This window comes from Lynx rufus, unplaced genomic scaffold (genome assembly GCF_022079265.1).
Source record: "Lynx rufus isolate CCGP_SWC_20201006 ecotype Redwood Valley unplaced genomic scaffold, mLynRuf1.p SCAF_2, whole genome shotgun sequence".
Lineage (NCBI taxonomy): Eukaryota > Metazoa > Chordata > Mammalia > Carnivora > Felidae > Lynx > Lynx rufus.
In genome coordinates this window covers 136,012,698-136,031,385 of record NW_025814834.1, presented here as the reverse complement: position 1 = coordinate 136,031,385, position 18,688 = coordinate 136,012,698, and the positions used below count along the sequence as shown (strand labels likewise).

At 37.9% G+C, this 18,688-nt stretch overlaps 1 long non-coding RNA gene across 1 annotated transcript in view; it reads left to right on the top strand.

The window, feature by feature from the left end:
* The window catches only part of LOC124514844 (uncharacterized), a 101,905-nt gene extending 91,996 nt beyond the window's left edge, over positions 1–9,909 (top strand). The window contains exons 2-5 of the long non-coding RNA XR_006962676.1: positions 940–1,098; positions 1,894–1,955; positions 6,047–6,143; positions 9,402–9,909. This is a non-coding gene — a long non-coding RNA (uncharacterized LOC124514844). The remainder of the gene's footprint in view (positions 1–939; positions 1,099–1,893; positions 1,956–6,046; positions 6,144–9,401) is intronic.
* The last annotated feature ends 8,779 nt before the right edge of the window (positions 9,910–18,688 follow it).

Genomic DNA, 18,688 nt, shown 5'->3' with positions numbered 1-18,688 from the left:
CCATGATCTTTTTCATCCTGTATCCTATGTGTCTGACAAACTCCATTTTATCCCATTTTTCAGTTCTTTTTCTCCAGTTTTACAGAATCCCAGAAATCCTTTTCTCCAGTTAAAATACTATCATTAGTGGGGCACCTGGGTGGCTCAGTCAGTTGAGCATCCGACTTTGGCTCAGGTCATGATCTCATGGTTCATGAGTTCGAGCCCTGTGTTGGGCTCTGGTCTGACAGCTCAGAGCCTGGAGCCTGCTTCGGGTTCTGTGTCTCCCTCTCTCTCTACCCCTCCCCCACTTGTGTTCACTTTCTCTCTCTCTCTCTCAAAAATAAAAATAAACATTAAAAAAATTTAAAAAAATACTATTATTAGTAGCATTATTTCTAATGTCATTTTGAACTTCTTTATTCCAGCACACTCTGCAGGGTGAAACCTTAAGAGAAGCCATAGAGAATGAATGATTGGTATTCAGCCAAGCTTTGCCTATGTCTTTCCATGACCAAAAACAATTAGGTGAAAAGGGGAAAAATGCAATTGGCTATTGTTTTATCTGCCTGGTCCCAAACAATCCATATGAATATTTGGGAAATTTTTTTTTTTTTGTACAGTGATGGTTGCATTTTCATTATGTAGCCATAGCAAAAGTTTTCAGTGAGAAAGTTTCATTTCAGAAACAAATGAGGTCAATAGCTTCTTGTTTTAGGAAGGGGGGTAGCGGGGACATTGGAGTAAGAGGAAGTCCTATGTCAGAGGGCTCTACACACACTTTCCTGAAATACGTCGGCTATGGGTAAATGTAATCTGTTATTTTAACTATTCATAATAGCTGTGTTTTGTCCTTTCTCCCATTAAATTATAAAATTTATGATATAAATATGGTGAATCTTTATTTTTCAAAGATTCCTCCCTACGTCTGTAATAGATTGCATTTTATTCTTTCCAAAGGTCTCAAAAACTACGGGATTATTGTTAAAAAAAAAAAGGCGTTTTGGAAGACTACTGACCAGTAGCCAGAAGGAAGGTCCTGAGTCGTCGAAGTGTTCTCCAGCTGGCAAAGGAGTATGAAAACCCCCTGGCCAGATGTGTCCTTGCTGGAGCATCGAGGTAAGTCAGGGAAAAACGTTCATGGTACCCGGCAAGAAATGAAACGGTAAACATCATGCAGTGCATTTCTGTGCCTCAGATTGAAGCTTCATGTTCAAAAGATACGGGAACTTCATTTTTCTTCTCCTTCCCCAGCTTGTGTATTTCAGTTTTGTATTGAAATGTTTGCTTGATTCATAAAATATTTAAGGACTATATAAAGAAGAAAGACTCAGGAATCAAAGGCAAGTGACCTAACACAACTTCCGTGAGGTCTATTCAGGAAAGCAGGCTTCATCAAAAGCCCAGTGTTAAGTTATCAGCACTGCTTTCTCACCAGGTTTTGACTTCCTACTGAGTGCAGTGAGTGAAGGAACGCTGAGCAGCAAACATTTAAGGATTTTGTCTGGGCAAACACTGATCGTAAGGTTTTGACCTCTAACAGTGTCAGGCATATTGCCTTGATAAATCGTAAAGTGAATTTTCTTTTTAAAAAAATTTTTTTTTCAACGTTTATTTATTTTTGGGACAGAGAGAGACAGAGCATGAACGGGGGAGGGGCAGAGAGAGAGGGAGACACAGAATCGGAAACAGGCTCCAGGCTCCGAGCCATCAGCACAGAGCCCGACGCGGGGCTCGAACTCACGGACCGCAAGATCGTGACCTGGCTGAAGTCGGACGCTTAACCGACTGCGCCACCCAGGCGCCCCAATCGTAAAGTGAATTCTCGAAGATAAAACTGCAACTTAAATATTCACATAGTTATGAGTTGTTTGCATATTTTCAGAGAAAAAAATAATGCCATTTATTTTTCAGAATAGAGTACGATTACGATACCAAAATCTACAAAATGTGAAAGAGTAAAGGAAAACTATCAGGTGAGAACCAATTATTTTTATTCCAGAGATATAGGTAAGAAATATGAATAGATATGTATATATACAGAAGGGTACATAAGAAACTAGAAACTGTGGTTGCCTTTGAGAAAAAGAATTGAGGGCCTAACAGCCAGAGATACTTCGCATAGTTTACAATGTTATAATATTGTAATTTCTTTCCTTGTACATATATAGCTTTTTTAGAAGAATGAGAAGTGCTTTACAAATGCAAAGATTTTCACTGTTAAGTCTTTATTTCCATAAAATTAAAAGTAAGTGCCTGGTCAATAGACTCTAGGCTGTAGCCATGATATCCCTTGATTTCGTTTACCTGATAACACTAGCCCATGTTTGTGAATTCTTAAAAACTCCCCAAATGGTTTTACATACATTACCTAATTTGTAAGATCACCTTAGTATTTGTTACTATTTTTTTAATGTTTGTTTGTTTATTTATTTATTTATTTATTTATTTAGAGAGAGGGGAGAAGGCATGGGAATGGGAGAGGCGCAGAAAGAGAGGGAGAGAGAGAATCCCAAGCAGGCTCCACACTGCGGAGCTCAGTCCCACAAACCTTGAGATCCTGACCTAAGCCAAAGTCAAGAGCCCAGTGCTTAATCAACCGAGCTGCCTAGGCTCCCTTATTTGTTACTATTTATTATTACTCAGCTCTTCTAGTTTTCTTCCCTTAATATGTGATTATAAGATTGAATTGCAGTGTTTTTGTTCCCCTGCACCACACAAAAAAAATACGATACTATTTTCAGAAGTTTCTAAGGAAGGTCTATTTGATACTTTGATACTTTCTTAAGTATTGGACCCAGGTGTAACAGAATTATAAAGCTCAGGCTTCCAGAACAGAGACATAACACTCAGGTGTTTATCTTGAGAGCCATATGGTTGTTCATCACAATTCAGTTTGATGTTACTTTTATCTTATCCCACTGAGCCCAAGACAGAGTGTTCAACAGCTCTGGGTAAATAAAAATATTAGTCAAAATTAAATGGAGTGTGTGGAAAGGGAGTGGGCCTATAGGGTATTGCAAAATTTTCCCTTCCAAAACCCTTCTCTGCTGAGGGGTAAGTACGTACCACTGCTTTTCATCATGCAAATAGATGACCAGATAAGGAAAAAAGCTATTCTCTTTCCTTGTATGTGCTTTACCGGATTTATAGACATATGTCAGCCCTCCTTTTTCATTAATGCTCATAGGACTGAATTTCTTTCCAAGTTATTTGATTTAGCAATATTGCTAAAACTGGTTATCAAGCCATTTTGTATTGAAAAGGGTTTCATGGATGGTGACTTGTTGTGAGTTGGCTGACAGCTGAAATGATAAGCCCTGTTCAGTTCTGCCTTTTATATCTGCCAGAGATTAAGGATGCTCTGACTGGGGGTGTCTGGGTGGTTCAGTCGGTTGAGCTTGTGACTCTTGATTTTGGCTCAGGTCATGATCCTACCCAGGGTCATGGGATCAAGCCCTGTGTTGGGCTCTGTGCTGGGTATAGAGCCTGCTTGGGTTTCTCTCTCTCTCTCTCTCTCTCTCTCTCTCTCTCTCTCCCTTTGCCCCTCTCCCCTGCTCATGTTCTCTCTTTCTAAAATAAAAATATAAAAAATAAATATCTTGACCAACGAAGAGGAAGACACATGTTTACCTTTCTGCATTCCTTCTTCTGTTAAAAAATACACATAGATCCAAAATGGAGTCACTTGTGCTAAGCTCATGTCACCAAACCAAGACTTAATACTTTTCTTAATGACAGCTTCAATCTCTCCCAAGAGTGGAATCTTAGGCCAGTCAATCTGGAATGACCTAGTTGGCGCTAGTGAGGTAATCTGTCTTATAGACCCCTGCCTTCCCCAAGGAGGGTGACCTTGCCTAAAACAATCCACTCTTTGCTAGAAAGTTTCTTGTCCTGCCTCCTTCTGCCTATAAAAATTTTCTGTTTTGTCTAGTTCCTCAGAGTTTCTGTTTATTTGCTAGATGGTATGCCACCTCATTCATGAATTGTTGAACAAAAACAATAAGATCTTTAAAGTTTATTTGGTTAAATTTTGTTTTTTAACATTTCCAAGCTAGTTTTTAACCTCAGGAAAGAATCACTCTTATGTGGCTATTTAATATTTAATTGGCTACATAATGCAGCTGTGTAATAGCTAAAGGCCATGTTGCACAGTGGTTAAGGATGAAGGCTTGGAGCCAAACAAACCTAAATTCAAATTTCAACTGTGCCCCTGACCACACATGTGACCTTGGGAAAGTTAACATCTTTAATATCACTTTTCTTATTTGTGAACTACATTTTGTTGGAAGGAATAATTTTTTTTTTTATGTATAACGTGCATAGCACAGGGCCTATAATACAAGGTGCATTCAGTAACAATTCAGTTCTTGTTGTAATTATTAAAACCTTTTTTGTTGTTGTTGTTGAGAGAGAGAGAGAGAGAGAGAGAGAGTCCAAGGCAGGGAGGGGTAGAGGGGTGGGGTAGACAAAGGATCCGAAGCGGGCTCTGTGCTTACAGAAGAAAGCCCAACTCAGGGCTCGAATCCACAAATTGTGAGATCATGACCTGAGCCAAAGTTGGACAATCAACCAACTGAGCCACCCAGGTCCCCCCTAAAACTTTTTTTTATAGTTCACAACCACAAAAAAATAGGACAATTACATAGAAACTGGCTACTTGCTATCTCCAACTACTCCCCCTCCCTTGTCCTTGAACCCACTCCACTCTGGCAAACCACTGTTCCACTGACACTGCACTTAGTCAGCTCACCAATGACATTCACACCACTGTGCACAGGGACCAGTTTTCAAGCTTCGTCTGAGATGAGCAAACAGCAGCCTTTGAAAGAGTTCATCTTGCATTCCACTGACTCCTCTGCTCAGGGTTCAGTCCCCTGGCCCCTTCTCTATCCATAATCATTTCCCTGGTGACCTCATTCAGTCTTGGAGCTTGAATAACATGTATACACTGATGACCTTCCAAATATGTGCAGTCCCAACCTTGCTCCTGAACTCCAGACTTGTATATCCAACCAACTGCCTGCTCAACCTGTACCTGGATGCCGTAAATGTCATCTCAAACCCAGCAGGTCTAAAACCAAACTCCTGGACTTCCCACAAATCTGTTGCTCTCACAGCCTCCCCTGTTTCAGTGAATGACAACTTCATGACACAGGTGCTCACCTAAAAGCTTTGCAGTCATCCTTGACTTCTCTTCTCTTTTCTCACACCCACATGCAAACCATCAAGAAATCCTATTGACCCCCACCTGCAAAATCAATCCAGAATTAATAACTTCTCAAGACTGTCTCCTCTGTCTCTCTGGCCTCCCTGACATTCACTTTGATTATTGTTGGAAATTCCTAACCAGTTGTCTTGCTTCCGCAGTTGCACCTCCAGACTGCTCTCAAAGAGCAGCCAACATGATTCAACTATAATGTAATCCATATCCCGTCACTCCTCACAACTCTATCACCGCTGGGGTGCCTGGGTGGCTCCATCGGTTGAACATCCAACTTAGGTTCAGGTCATGAGCTCACCGTTCCTGAATTCCAGCCCCACAATGGGCTCTTTGCTGTCGGCACAGAGCCCGCTTCGGATCCTCTGCCCCCCTCCCTCTCTCTGCCCCATCCCTGCTGGTTCTCCCTTTCTCTCTCTTTCTCTCTCTCTCTCAATAAATAAATAAATTAATTTAAAAAACTCTCCCATGGCTTCTGAGCTCACATAAACACCAGACAGGCCTGGTACAACCTGGCCTAATCTCCTGTACCCTCTGCATTGCCCACTCCGCTCCAGCCACACTGCCTTTCTTGTTTCTCCTTGAGCTGCTAGACTCACTCTCACGGCAGGGTTTTTGCACCTGTTTACCTCCCCAGGATGGCCTCCCACGGATATCCACTCATCAGTCTCTTCTCTTCTTCTAGTCTGTTCAAATGCGCTTTGTCGGTGTGGTAATTCTGACCAACATATTTAAATTTACAGTCTCCGTTTGCTTTGTACCTTTGTTCTTGCTTTAGTTTTCTTCATAGTACTTTCACATATTTTACTTCTTTCTTTTATTTATTTCTCTCTTCTCCACATAAAGGTAGTCCAGGATGGTTGGTCGATTGGTGCACTCCTGTATCCTTGCGCAATGCACATACTCACCAGGTACTTCCATAAGAAGACTAAATCACTACTTCGTAAGTATTTGTTTGAGAGAATCCGCTTGAGAAAATACATTTCCTGCCATATATGGTATGAAAGCCTACTGTGCAGAGTCAGGAATCTGGATTCTGATTTTGACTGGGCCTCCCATGAACTGGACCTTAGAAGAGGTTCCACCTCTGAGCCTTATTTTCCTAATGTTTAAAACCTATCTCTCAGAGCTATTACAGTGTTGAAATATAAGGTTATTTCAGGGAGTGCAGTCCCATGTTTGCACAAAGAAGGAATTTAATCACCCCTTTTACAAGCCACCCCCCCCCCGCCCCGCCACTGCCCCACAGCCCATATACTCCCAATTAAGGTTTTATACCAACCTTACCTTAAGAACATTAGGTTCCACTTGAAACATTTTTTTGTAAATTGTCACTGAAATAAATTCCCAATTAGGTGAACATTTTACCTAAAAGATGGGAGGCAATAAAGAGGCTCTAACAGAATCAGGGTTCATCATCTTTTAGTGTGTAAGTAAACAAAATGGGAGAGGGGCCTTACACGCCTTCCTTCTGTCCTTGCATTCAGATTAGAGTTTGAGGTGAGAAACAAGAAATGAAACAGACTTTGCATTTTTTTTTTATGTTTGGCCAAGCTCCTCTAGTTTACATAGTCATAATTCAAATGATCATCTTTGAAGTTTTCCTATTCAGTGCCCTAACTTTGTCCCAACCAGGAAAAGTCAGTAGCTGTTGTTTTGAATTTTGTATTTGTAAATACATTGCAATGAAGGAACCACGGAATGCCCAAAATCTTTTAAGTATTTCAAAGGTACATCTGTTAAACTTTTATAGGTTTGTGAGATTTTTAAAACATACTTTTTGTATCCAATAAGCTGAGTAGGCAAGAAAGTAAAACCATACTGTTCAGACTCTTCCTGATTTTCTTTTCTAACAACTCTCCTCAAGATTTTTCTTATGTTCTGGTCAATTTGAGTAGATGCTCAATGGACACTTTTGATTGATTAATGTATAACAAACTCTTGACCAGGTCCTGGATTTGCATCATTTAGTAAAACCCACCTTGGAAAATAGTGCCAATAATTTATGCAGATTATATTGGGAAAAAAAGGAATGTTAAAAATACTAAAGAAAACAAACTTTAGAAATTACTCTTTCACACACAAATATTTCACATGTTGAGATATTCTAGACTCGTGTTAAGAGGATTCTAGTTCTGGATCTGTTTTCCATACGCTTCAGTTCCAGGTGACATGTTCAGCATAAGCTCTTGCCTGGTCTGGCTCATGTTGCTTCATACATCTCTCCTGAGCTTGGGTCTTCATCCTGTTTGCTCTTCCTGCCCTTTTACCATCCAGTTTGCAATCCTGATAAAGCTTTCTTGTATTTGTGCTCTTACTCAAGTTTGTATATATGATGCTATCTCACTCCTGGTCTATATAGTATATCATATATATATATATATATATATATATATCATATATATGCGATATATATATGAGATATATATATGTGTGTGTGTGTATATATATGATATATATATATATATATATATATATATATATATGAGAGGGAGAGGGAGAGAATTTTCTTTCCAACAAGGAACTCTTGAAGGTTTCAGGCATGGAGTGAATGAGACATTCACCTGTATGGTAGGGTAGGAGAGAGCCTGGCTGGGGCCAGAGAGACCAACTGAACAGTAAGAAAGTATAAAAACTTTGAACTATGGCATAGACCTGCAAGAAATAGTTGAGTGTTTAAATGAAGACATTGTTGTTTACAACTGTATTGTTTGCAATATTTTTCACTCTATCAGTAGGGGAATTGAATAGACCAGACAATAATGTTTTCATTTTTAACTTTGTAACACAGCAATAGGAAGTCTCTGACAGTGTGTAACACAGCAATCAAGTAAGAAAACTTGAAAGCAGTCTCTCAAAGTTCATCACCAGGCAATATCTTTTCCCCAACCTCTCTCAAAGCTCTCTGGAACAATAATACAATATTTTTTTTGTTTCATTGGTACTTATGAGCCAATTTATAAATTCTCTCCATCAAAGATATTTGCAAATGACATATCAGATAGAGTTAGTATCCAAAATCTATAAAGTACTTATCAAACTCAACACCCAAAAAAACCCAAATAATCCAGTGAAGAAATGGCCAAAAGACATGAATAGACACTTTTCCAAAGAAGACATCCAGATGGCTAACAGACACATGAAAAAATGCTCAACATCCCTCATCATTAGGGAAATACAAATCAAAACCACAATAAGATACCACCTCACAACAGTCAGAATGGCTAAAATTAACAACTCAGGCAACAACAGATGTTGACGAGGATGTAGAGAAAGAGTATCTCTTTTGCACTGCTGGTGGGAATGCAAACTGGTGCAGCCACTCTGGAAAACAGTATGGAGTTTCCTCAAAAAGTTAAAAATGGAACTACCCTATGACCCAGCAATTGCATTGCTAGGTATTTATCCAAAGGATACAAGTATGCTGTTCCAAAAGGGCATATGCACCCTAATGTTTATAGCAGTGCTATCAACAATAGCCAAATTATGGAAAGAGCCTAAATGTCCATCATCAGCTGATGAATGGATAAAGAAGATGTGGTACACACACACACACACACACACACACACACACACACACAATGGAGTATTACTTGGCAATCATAAAGAGTGAAATCTTGCCATTTGCAACAATGTGGATGGAACTAGAAGGTTTTATGCTAAACAAAATTAGTCAGAGAAAGACAAATATCATATGACTTCACTCATGTGGAATTAAAGATACAAAACAGATGAACATAAGGGAAGGGAAGCAAAAATAATATAAAAAAGGGAGGGGGACAAAACATAAAACTCTTGAATACAGAGAAAAACTGAGGGTTGCTGGAAGGGGTTGAAGGTGGAGGGATGGGCTAAATGAGTAAGGGGCATTAAGGAAGGCACTTGATGGGATGAGCACTGGGTGTTATACATGGGGGATGAATCACTGGAATCTGTTCCTGAAATTGTTATTGCACTAACGATTATGATAACTAACTTAAATGTAGATTTTTATAAAAAGCATTATGGAATCTACAAAAAAGTTACAGATGATTGAACAGAAGAACAAATGATTGTATTTCTATATATTTGCAATGAACAATGGGAAATTTAAAAATTAAATAAATAAATTCTCTCCACCAATGCATCTGCCCCCTGCCGGCCTGGGTTGGCTACCATCCCTGTACATTCCCATAGTACTCTGTTTTTCTCTCTATCCTAGGACCTATGATGCCATTTTCCGAGTCCACAGTCTTTATCTGCAGTTCTGAAAAACAAAGTTTATTTTATGATTAGTGCCAAACCTTATTTGGCAGCAAAACCTGACCTGAACTGGCATGAAGCTATTTATGTTATGTTTTACTCCAGAAATGTTACAGTATATGCTTGCGGAAGGCTGCCCTAGGCTCTGTCAGGGGTGTTGCATATTAAATGTTATATATTTTTTTACTTTTCTAAAACCAACATGAAGAGCGTTGGTTCTGAAACACTGGTGGCCCAAGTGCTTTGGATCGAGACCAGTGGAGCTGCACTGTCGCCTGATTGCTAGTCTGTGTCCCCACCAGAGTGTGAGGCCTCGGTTCCTTATACCTGCCTGGTGTCTAGTGGGTCCCAACAAATATAAATAAAAAAGTCCGTGAATATTTGCTCTCAATTTAACGTATTTAAATTTATCAACTTTCTTCTATTCATATTTTTTAAATGTTAACTACTTTGAGAAAGAAGAGTTAGGGCTGGGGCTCCTGGCTGGCTCAGTTGGTACAGCATGTGACTCTTGATCTCAGGGTTGTGAATTTGAGCCCCACGTGGAGCACAGAAGTTCCTTAAAGGAAAAGTAAAAAGGGCAAACAGTCCTTTTTGAAAAAATTTTTTAAGTGAAAACACAAATATTTGGCCAGATTGAAAAATCCACAACAGAACCAAGAATAATATCATGTTTCCTGGTGTTTAGATTTGTGTTTTCTTATGTAGATAAGACTAATATTATAAAGGCCAGATAACTCAAAGGCCAAGAGAAACAACTTTCTTTAAAATGCTATTGAAATCTTACTAGCTAAAAAGCTAAAAAAATTATCATAATGTAGGCAAGGATATAGTGAAACGGGCATTCTCCAACGATGCAAGTAGAAGTATGGATTGTTAGAGTGTATCTAGAAAGCCCGTTACAATACAGATCAAGAAGGTTAAAAAATTTACATCTGCAGTAAATAATAGAATATTTAGCACATATTACCTAAGAAACATTTATATTCTTGAGGCATATCAGTTTGGTTATTTCTTTAGGAGATTCCAGCAGATAAGCTGCATCCCTGAAAGTAGCCAATATTTAGTTTTATAAGGCCTGCTATGTTAATATTTTTATATGGAATGTTTTTAAAGCTTTCTTTTGTTCAAACACCTTTTTAAAATGTTACAGCTCCGGGGCGCCTGGGTGGCGCAGTCGGTTAAGCGTCCGACTTCAGCCAGGTCACGATCTCGCAGTCCGTGAGTTCGAGCCCCGCGTCGGGCTCTGGGCTGATGGCTCAGAGCCTGGAGCCTGTTTCCGATTCTGTGTCTCCCTCTCTCTCTGCCCCTCCCCCGTTCATGCTCTGTCTCTCTCTGTCCCAAAAATAAATAAACGTTGAAAAAAAAAAAAAAAAATTTAAAAAAAAAAAAAAATGTTACAGCTCCTATTCTGTCTTGTTTAAACATGTGTAAGTACATGACAAGGTAATTTAAAAATTTCTCATACGTGGGGCACCTGGGTCGTTCGGTCGGTTGAGCATCTGACTCTTGATTTTGGCTCAGGTCATGATCCCTGGGTCGTGGGATCAAGCCCCGTTTCGGGCTCCATGGTAAGCTTAACATTCTGTCTCTCTTCCTCTGCCCCTCTTTTCTGGAGCGTGCTCTCTCTCTCTCAAATTAAAAAAAAAAAGTCTCTCATATGTAGTGTGTTTTGTTGGTTTCGGTTAATAATTCTATACTCTATTACAATGCATAGTAATTTTTTTCCTTTTTTTTTTTTTCACTTAACCTCAAATTCATAGTAATTTCGAACACCCTATCAAAACAGTGTGGGCAGTGCATAGTAACCTGCACGTTGTATTAAATACAGCTCTTATAGAAAAACAAGAGCTACTGTATGTTGACTAAATAGGAATTTTCATATGGGAATTTGAGACTTCCACAAGCATTGGAAGGGTTGGGAGATTAAAGATCCAGGAAGCTGTTGCCACTAATCTCAGCTTGCATTGCACAGGTAGTTGGCTCCCCGAACTTTCTTGGGAGCCTCCATTTCCCTCAGTCTCCAGGAAATTCTACCAGCTATATAAGCTTGCAGCATTACAACAGATCATTCTCAAGCAGCTACCACTAGCCATCTCCATTGTCTATGGAACCAAAGACGGTAATTTGCTGGAATTCATCCATAAGCTGCCGTGAACCTCTTGTCTATTGTCAGCCCACATGTCTATCTGTCACTGCCCTGCTTGAATAATAGCTTCTACTCCTTCCCTTTCCAATGTCACATAAGTGCCTGTTCCTGGCAGACTCTGACCTGGAACCAACTGGGGAGGAGGATTCTGGGAACTATGGTTCTGTTTTTCTTCTGAAATGCATGGATCATAAATGGGAAAGCAGTGATGCCAAGTTGACAGTAAATGATCGCGTTTGTTTCAGTGTCGATGACAACTAGATGGTATTTTTCTTTGCTGATTTTCCATTCTATTAGTATTCTTTCAGTCCAACTCACTATGTTATTAGTTGACCAAGACCCAGAAATCTCTCAGAAAGCAAATAGCAGAAGTACAATTGAATTCATCTTTTATATACCATTCTGTCCATTAAAAATTATTGCTAGTTGGTTCTCCATTCCAAAATGTCTGATGCACATGAAGCTGAAGTAACACATTTTAAAATGACCATTACCATTTTTGTGTAAGATAAAATACAATTAAGGAAATGAGGTTTTCACTGATATGTTTTCTAGAAGGGACTTTGTACCTAGCACTTCTATTTGGGAAAAATCTCTAACATTCTTCATCAACAATAGGAAGGATAAAAATTTGGCAAGATTTTAATTTGAATTTATAGCCTCCATGTACTCAAATTAAACTTAGTCATATACTTAAAAAATTTATAAGTGTATTTTGAATATTTGATGTTTCTCTAATTTTTTCAACTTTTCTTTATACATGTTTCATTTGGGCTCAGAGATAACTTATGTATATTATGCATGAGTTTGTAGCTTTTTCCATATTTTGAGAAAGTTTTAAGGGAATAAAATTTTGCTTCATAAAACATCCTGTCAAGATGTAAATAATACCACATAGGACATTTTGATAAAACACTCATGGCCTAAATTCAATAAAATAATAAAAATTTTATTAAAGTTAGAATGCCAGTACAAAAGTACTATTATAAATATTTTAATTATTATATAATACATTATTCTGCCTTGCACTGTAATTCAAAATTTTATACATATTTGTTGGCTCAAAGAGATATCTAATTCATCCTCTCTTGACATTCAGTTTATTGAATATGATGTCCTTTTATTTCATCTGATACATTTTCATTGGATGTTAACTTATTTAATTATTTTTACTCTAGTTACAAGTTACTCATAATTATATCCAAAAACAACAGTTTTTCACAATCATCCTAAATACACATTTATGCTTCAAATGACACTGAAGTAAGGCATTAATCAGCAAGGCGGTCCAGGAAAATCAATCTAGCAGGACAGAATAAAATGAGCTAGAAGAAAATAGTCATAAGACAGAGATATATTGGCTATAAGTCTATTGCCATTATCTAAACAGGAGTTAATGAGGTCCTCAACTAGGAAAGAGATTGAAGAAATGGAAAGAAGAAACAATTGCAAGATGTAACAAGGAGGGAGAATTGACAGGTCTTGGTAACTGGCTGAATGTAATAAGCAAGAGAAACTATCAAAGATTATGCTTAGATATTTTTACATGGAAGATAATATAGGTGTGAGAGAAAGAGATGCTGAAATGGTAATGGGGGGTATGGCCAAGGCCAAAGGCAGCCTTTTGGGGAGTACCTAGCCTTGAAGACTGTGTGGGATGGTGATATGAAAGGAAGGAGAAAGATTGAAGAGAAGAAAAAGAATAATTTCATAAAATCTATAGGCAAGAATTTAGGGAGATAGAGGGAAGCAATAGTCAATGCTGCAGAAAAGGCTGGATTTTGGAAGTAGGAAATCTTTTGTGACCTTTAAGCGCATGGAGTTCCATAAAGGAGTAATAACAGAAACTAAATTTAAAAGGATTTAAGGAATGAGTCAGGGATAAGAAAATATGAGAGTGTTCTTTCAAAGAGAATATATAATCAGGTCATGAGAAGACATTGAAAGAACCCTAAATGCATATTTTAAGTGAAAGAAGCCAATTTGAAAAGACTACATACTGTATGATTCCAACTGTATGACATTCTGGAAAAAGCAAAACTATATAGACAGAAAAAATATCAGTGGTTGCCTAGGGTTAGAGGGGAGGCAGGGATAAATAGGCAGAACACAGAGGATTTTTAAGGCAGTGAAACTATCATGTATGATACCATAATAGTGGATACATGTCATTATACATTTGTCAAAACCCATAAATCATACAACACCAAAGTAACAATGTAAATTATGGATTTGGGTGATAATGATGTGATGATGTAGGTTCATCCATTATAACAAATGTACCACTGTGGCACAGATGTTACTAGTGGGAGAGTTCTGTGAATATGTGGGGGTATATAGGAATGCTCCATACTTTCCACTCAATTTTTCTGTGAACCTAAACCTATTCCAAAAAAATAAAGTGTAGAGGCACCTGGGTGGCTGAGTCAGTTAAGCGTCCGACTCTTGATTTTGGCTCAGATCATGATCTCACAGTTCATGAGATCGAACCCCAAGTAGGCTCTGTGCTAACAGTGAGAAGCCTGCTTGGGATTCTCTATCTCTCTGCCTCTCCCCTACTCATGCTCACCTTCTCTCATTCTGCCTCAAAATAAGTAAACATTTTTTAAAAAATAAAATAAAAAATGAAGTCTATTTATTAAAAAGAATATGTAACCATTTTTCATTATATAAACGTCTGGAGTATATTCATGTATGCATCACTTTTATTGTATTATTTTATGGCCCTTAAAAATTACAACAAAATATAGCCATTTATTTTGGGGTCCAGTGAAATAAGTATAATATGATGGTATTGTTCTGTGGAACATTAGTAGCTTAAAACAATAATTTATTATGTTTCACTTCTCAGGGGGTTAACAGACAGAGCTGGGCACTTCTTAGTTGGGGTCAGCTGAGGCTGGAGTCATTTGAAAGCTTCTTTGAAACTCACATGTCTTGCTCCTGGGCTGAGATTTCTCCAACAGCTGGGGACTAGTAGGGCATTTCTGTCTTCTCTTCTTGTGGCCACTCTACATGTCTGACTTGGGCTTCATACAGCAAAACAACTTAAACAGTAAGCATTCTAAGAGATTCAAGCAGAGGGTTCAAGACCTGGGAGCTAGTGTTGGAAGTCATGCAGCATCAATTTCACCATATTCTTTTAGGCAAAGATGTCACAAACCAGCCCAGATTCAAGGGAGTAGACACAGAAAAGGAAAAAAAAAAATTGATAGTAGCCATCCTGGAAACAAGCTGCAATTTATTTGGAAGATAGACACACACAATATAGAGAGATGAATATATATTTTCCTACAAAGTATTAAAAATAGTGACAATGAAGATCCAAGTATAAAATAATATGTAACAGTAAGACCTTAATTAAGAATAAAGGTGGCAAATAAGATGAACTCCTAGAGGTCTAATCAAAGACACTGAATTATTTTAGCAAAGCTTCTCGAGGTTGAGGACCTAGTAATTGCACGACCTTTGAGATGCCTAAATTAAGTAAGTCATTCTGAACTATCTGGCTGCCCGATAACTAAACCTTAATAACTCTGAACTTCTCAGTTCAAGAACTAAGTTCCAGAATATTTTTGGCCCAAGTATCATCTATCAAATTCTTAAGGCACCTCTGTTTTCCCAGTGTCTTCCATTTCTTCAGCCCTTGAAGTCTTCTTCCCCTACACATCAGCAGCATGTTGGAAAATCCATTAAAAAAATTTTTTTTAAATCTATGTAGTTCTGATTCTGTAGTTAATTATTATTTTGATAAGCTTGAAACCTTTTAATACTGAATGGCCAAAAAATATCTTTTCTTTTATTCGCCTTTACTTTCATTAATTTCCTTCCCTTGTGGGTTTCTTCCTTCATTCCATTTTTGGCAAGACTTCCTATGTCTTTTATAATGTACTCTCTCCTTCCTTATTTATAAATAAGGTTAACATGCAAGTTGTTACTTCAATTTGATAAAACATATAACCTCTACCTTACGAAATATTTTGAATGCCTTAAAAACTTTGCCTTTGCTGCACACACAGGCAGAATGGAGTGATATTTTAAGATTTCCTGCAACTAGAAAGGTATGGAAAGTTTGACTGATTTATATTGTGTTCTGACTTCCTGAAGCAGTTTTCCTAATGCTATTCCATTTTACTCACACCATGAAACAAAGCTTGTTGTTTTTTTTTTAATCCAAATTCAGTCTTGAATTGTGCACTGTGTTTCAGTTTTGTTCTTTGTCTCTTAAGCTTAATTTTTATGGAGTTTTATAGGAGTAGCAATTTCATTTTATAAAACTTCTGTGGAGGGAATGATTCTGGAAACATTTGAGAAAAAGAATTCCCAGTTTAATTTTCAAAATTACCTTTAAAAATAAATAACGTGACTATTTAACATATATTTATTGTTCTATAATTGCATTTATTGCCTGTACCACAAAATGTAAGATTTTATCATCTGTTATCTAATTATTTTGAGTGTGACAGTCACACCTTCAGCAATAACAATGTGTTTTCTTTGGAGCAGGAATCATATTTTACAGTTCTTTTGTATCCCTGAAACCTGTACCATAGTGTTACATATATATCTGTAAAAGCTCCCTTGATAAATCTGTGTTTACATCATAGTCTTTTAATTTAATTCTTATAATAATTTGAGTCTCACTTGCCTTCCTTAAGTACATTCTATAGAAACATGATAGATTTTCCTATGGGCCAGCTTAGTCTTAAAAAGCCTTACTGGTTATTCATACATAGGTCTTTCTCATTTGAATCTTTCCCCTAAGAATTAGAACAGAGATGGGAAATTTTAATCTTTTGAAAATCCTTTTCTCTGACATCGGTTTTCTTTATGGCTCTAAATTCAAGGAAATCTTCAGTGCCTCAGTTTCCTCAGTTCCCAAAGGCAGCTTATAACAGAATTAACTACTTAATAGGGTTGTTGTAAGGATTAAATGAGTTTGCTCATGAAAGCGGAACAATTCAGTAGTAATTGAGCAATAAAGGTTAGCTGCTGTTATTGTTGCACTGTTTATTTAGATTGAATAGTTTTTATTCTTTGCTAATTGTGTCTTCTTCTTAATGATTTTACAAAATGCCTGCTGAAGCAATAACATTTTGAAAGCTAAGCAGATTGCTTTCATCAACAAGCTTGTTTCTTAGCTGCTTCCTGGCGGGAAGGGGGCAAGTCAGGAAAATTTTTTTCTGTTACCACTGTTTAATCCTTCCATCCTTCTTCAGCAAAAATTTTAAACCATGTGTTAGAGATACTGCTATAGACAAAATGTTTATGTCCTCCCACTCTCAAATTCATATGTCAAAGCTTAATCCCTGTTGTGATGGTATTTGGAGGTGGAGTCTTTGGAAGCTAAGTAGGTCATGTGGATGGAGCCCTCATGAATAGGGTTAGTGCCCTTAGAAGAAGATAAATGATTTTCTCTCAGGCATGTAAAGACACAGCAAGAAGGCTCTGACTGGCAACCAAATTGTCCAGCACATTGATCTTGGACATCCTAGCCCCCAGAAATATGAGAAATAAATTTCTGTTGTTAATGCACCCAGTCTTTGGTAGTTTTGTTATAGCAGCCTGAACTGACTAAGACAGATACCAATTTGAATAAACACACCCAATTATGGCTTTGAAGATTTCACAGTGACAGGCACCTGGGTGGCTCAGTTGGTTGATTTTCTGCTCACGTCATGATCTTATGGCTCATGAGTTCAAGCCCCACATTGGGTTCACTGGCACACTGCTGTCAGCATGGAGCCCCTCAGATCTTTTGTTCTCCTCTCCTCTGCCCCTCTCCAGCTCACAGTCTCTCAAAATAACTAAACATTAAAAAATAAACATCTCACAGTGAAAGCATCAGAAACACAAGGTCTCTTTAATGGGTTGTAATGTGATTTGGAATGTTTTTATATTCATGTGATCAATAGGATAGAGCAAACAGCTCCCTGAAAAGTCAAGGAAATCTTCTCTAAGCAATTGATTTTTACACGAGTTGACTCTTGAAGGTTAAATGTGCCAGGAAAAGATGAGAAAGATCATTCCAGACAGAAACATATGAAGATGCAGAATTATGGAAGGGCTGGAAGTTTGAGGTCCAGACCTGCTGGGGCTTATTATATGCTATACAGACAGATGTATAGGAGGCTTGAAAAGTGGGTGCAGTTATACTGGGGAGGACTTCTTTTTCTTTGTATGTTAAATCAAGGAGTTTCTATTTTGTTCTACAAGTAGGATCCAGTAGTAAAAACTCTTTTCAGTGGAGATTTTTAAAGCAAGAATATAACATGACCAGCAAGAGAGTGACGACAGCTAATGTCAGAAAGAAGAAAGTTTAAATACCAGCTCTAGCACTTAACCACCATATTTGCTAGAAAAAGTACTTAATCTCCCTTAATTTCCTCAAGTAGAAATACCACAGTAATACATCTTTGCTGCATATTGTGGGTATTAAGGGAGATAATGTATTTGAAATGCTTAACAAGGTACTTGGCACATAGGTGACACTTGAAAAGTTTCCTTAAGGCAGTGAGGAAGATAGACCATCAAGTATAGAGAAGAGAAGCAGTGGGACCAGTGAAAAGGCCAATGCAGTAGACCTTGAGGGCATAGACTTTAGCTTAGAATTGGGGATGGTGAAGAAATGTGAGATTTCAAAGATATTTCTCTTACCTGGTAAAAAAAAAAAAAAAAATTGTGGTTGTTGGAAGTAGTTAGTGAGGGAGAGATCCTGAGACTAACACTGAGATTTTTAGTTTAGGAAGCTTGAAGCACCAACATTTTAGGCATCATCCTAGATGCTGTGGATGAATAACACACATTTTCTTCTTTAAGATTCTCAAAATCTGTCAGGGAAACACATACTTATGTTAATGGATACATAATGTTTTTAATGTTTTAATGCTTTTAATGTTTATTTATCTTTGAGAGAAAGACAGAGCATGAGTTGGGGAGGGGCAGAGAGAGTGACACACACAGAATCTGAAGCAGGCTCCAGGCTCTGAGCTGTCAGCACAGAGCCCGACTCGGGGCTCAAACTCATGAGCTACAAGATCATGACGAGCTGAAATTGGACACTTAACCAACTGAGTTACCCAGGCACCCCTAAGGAT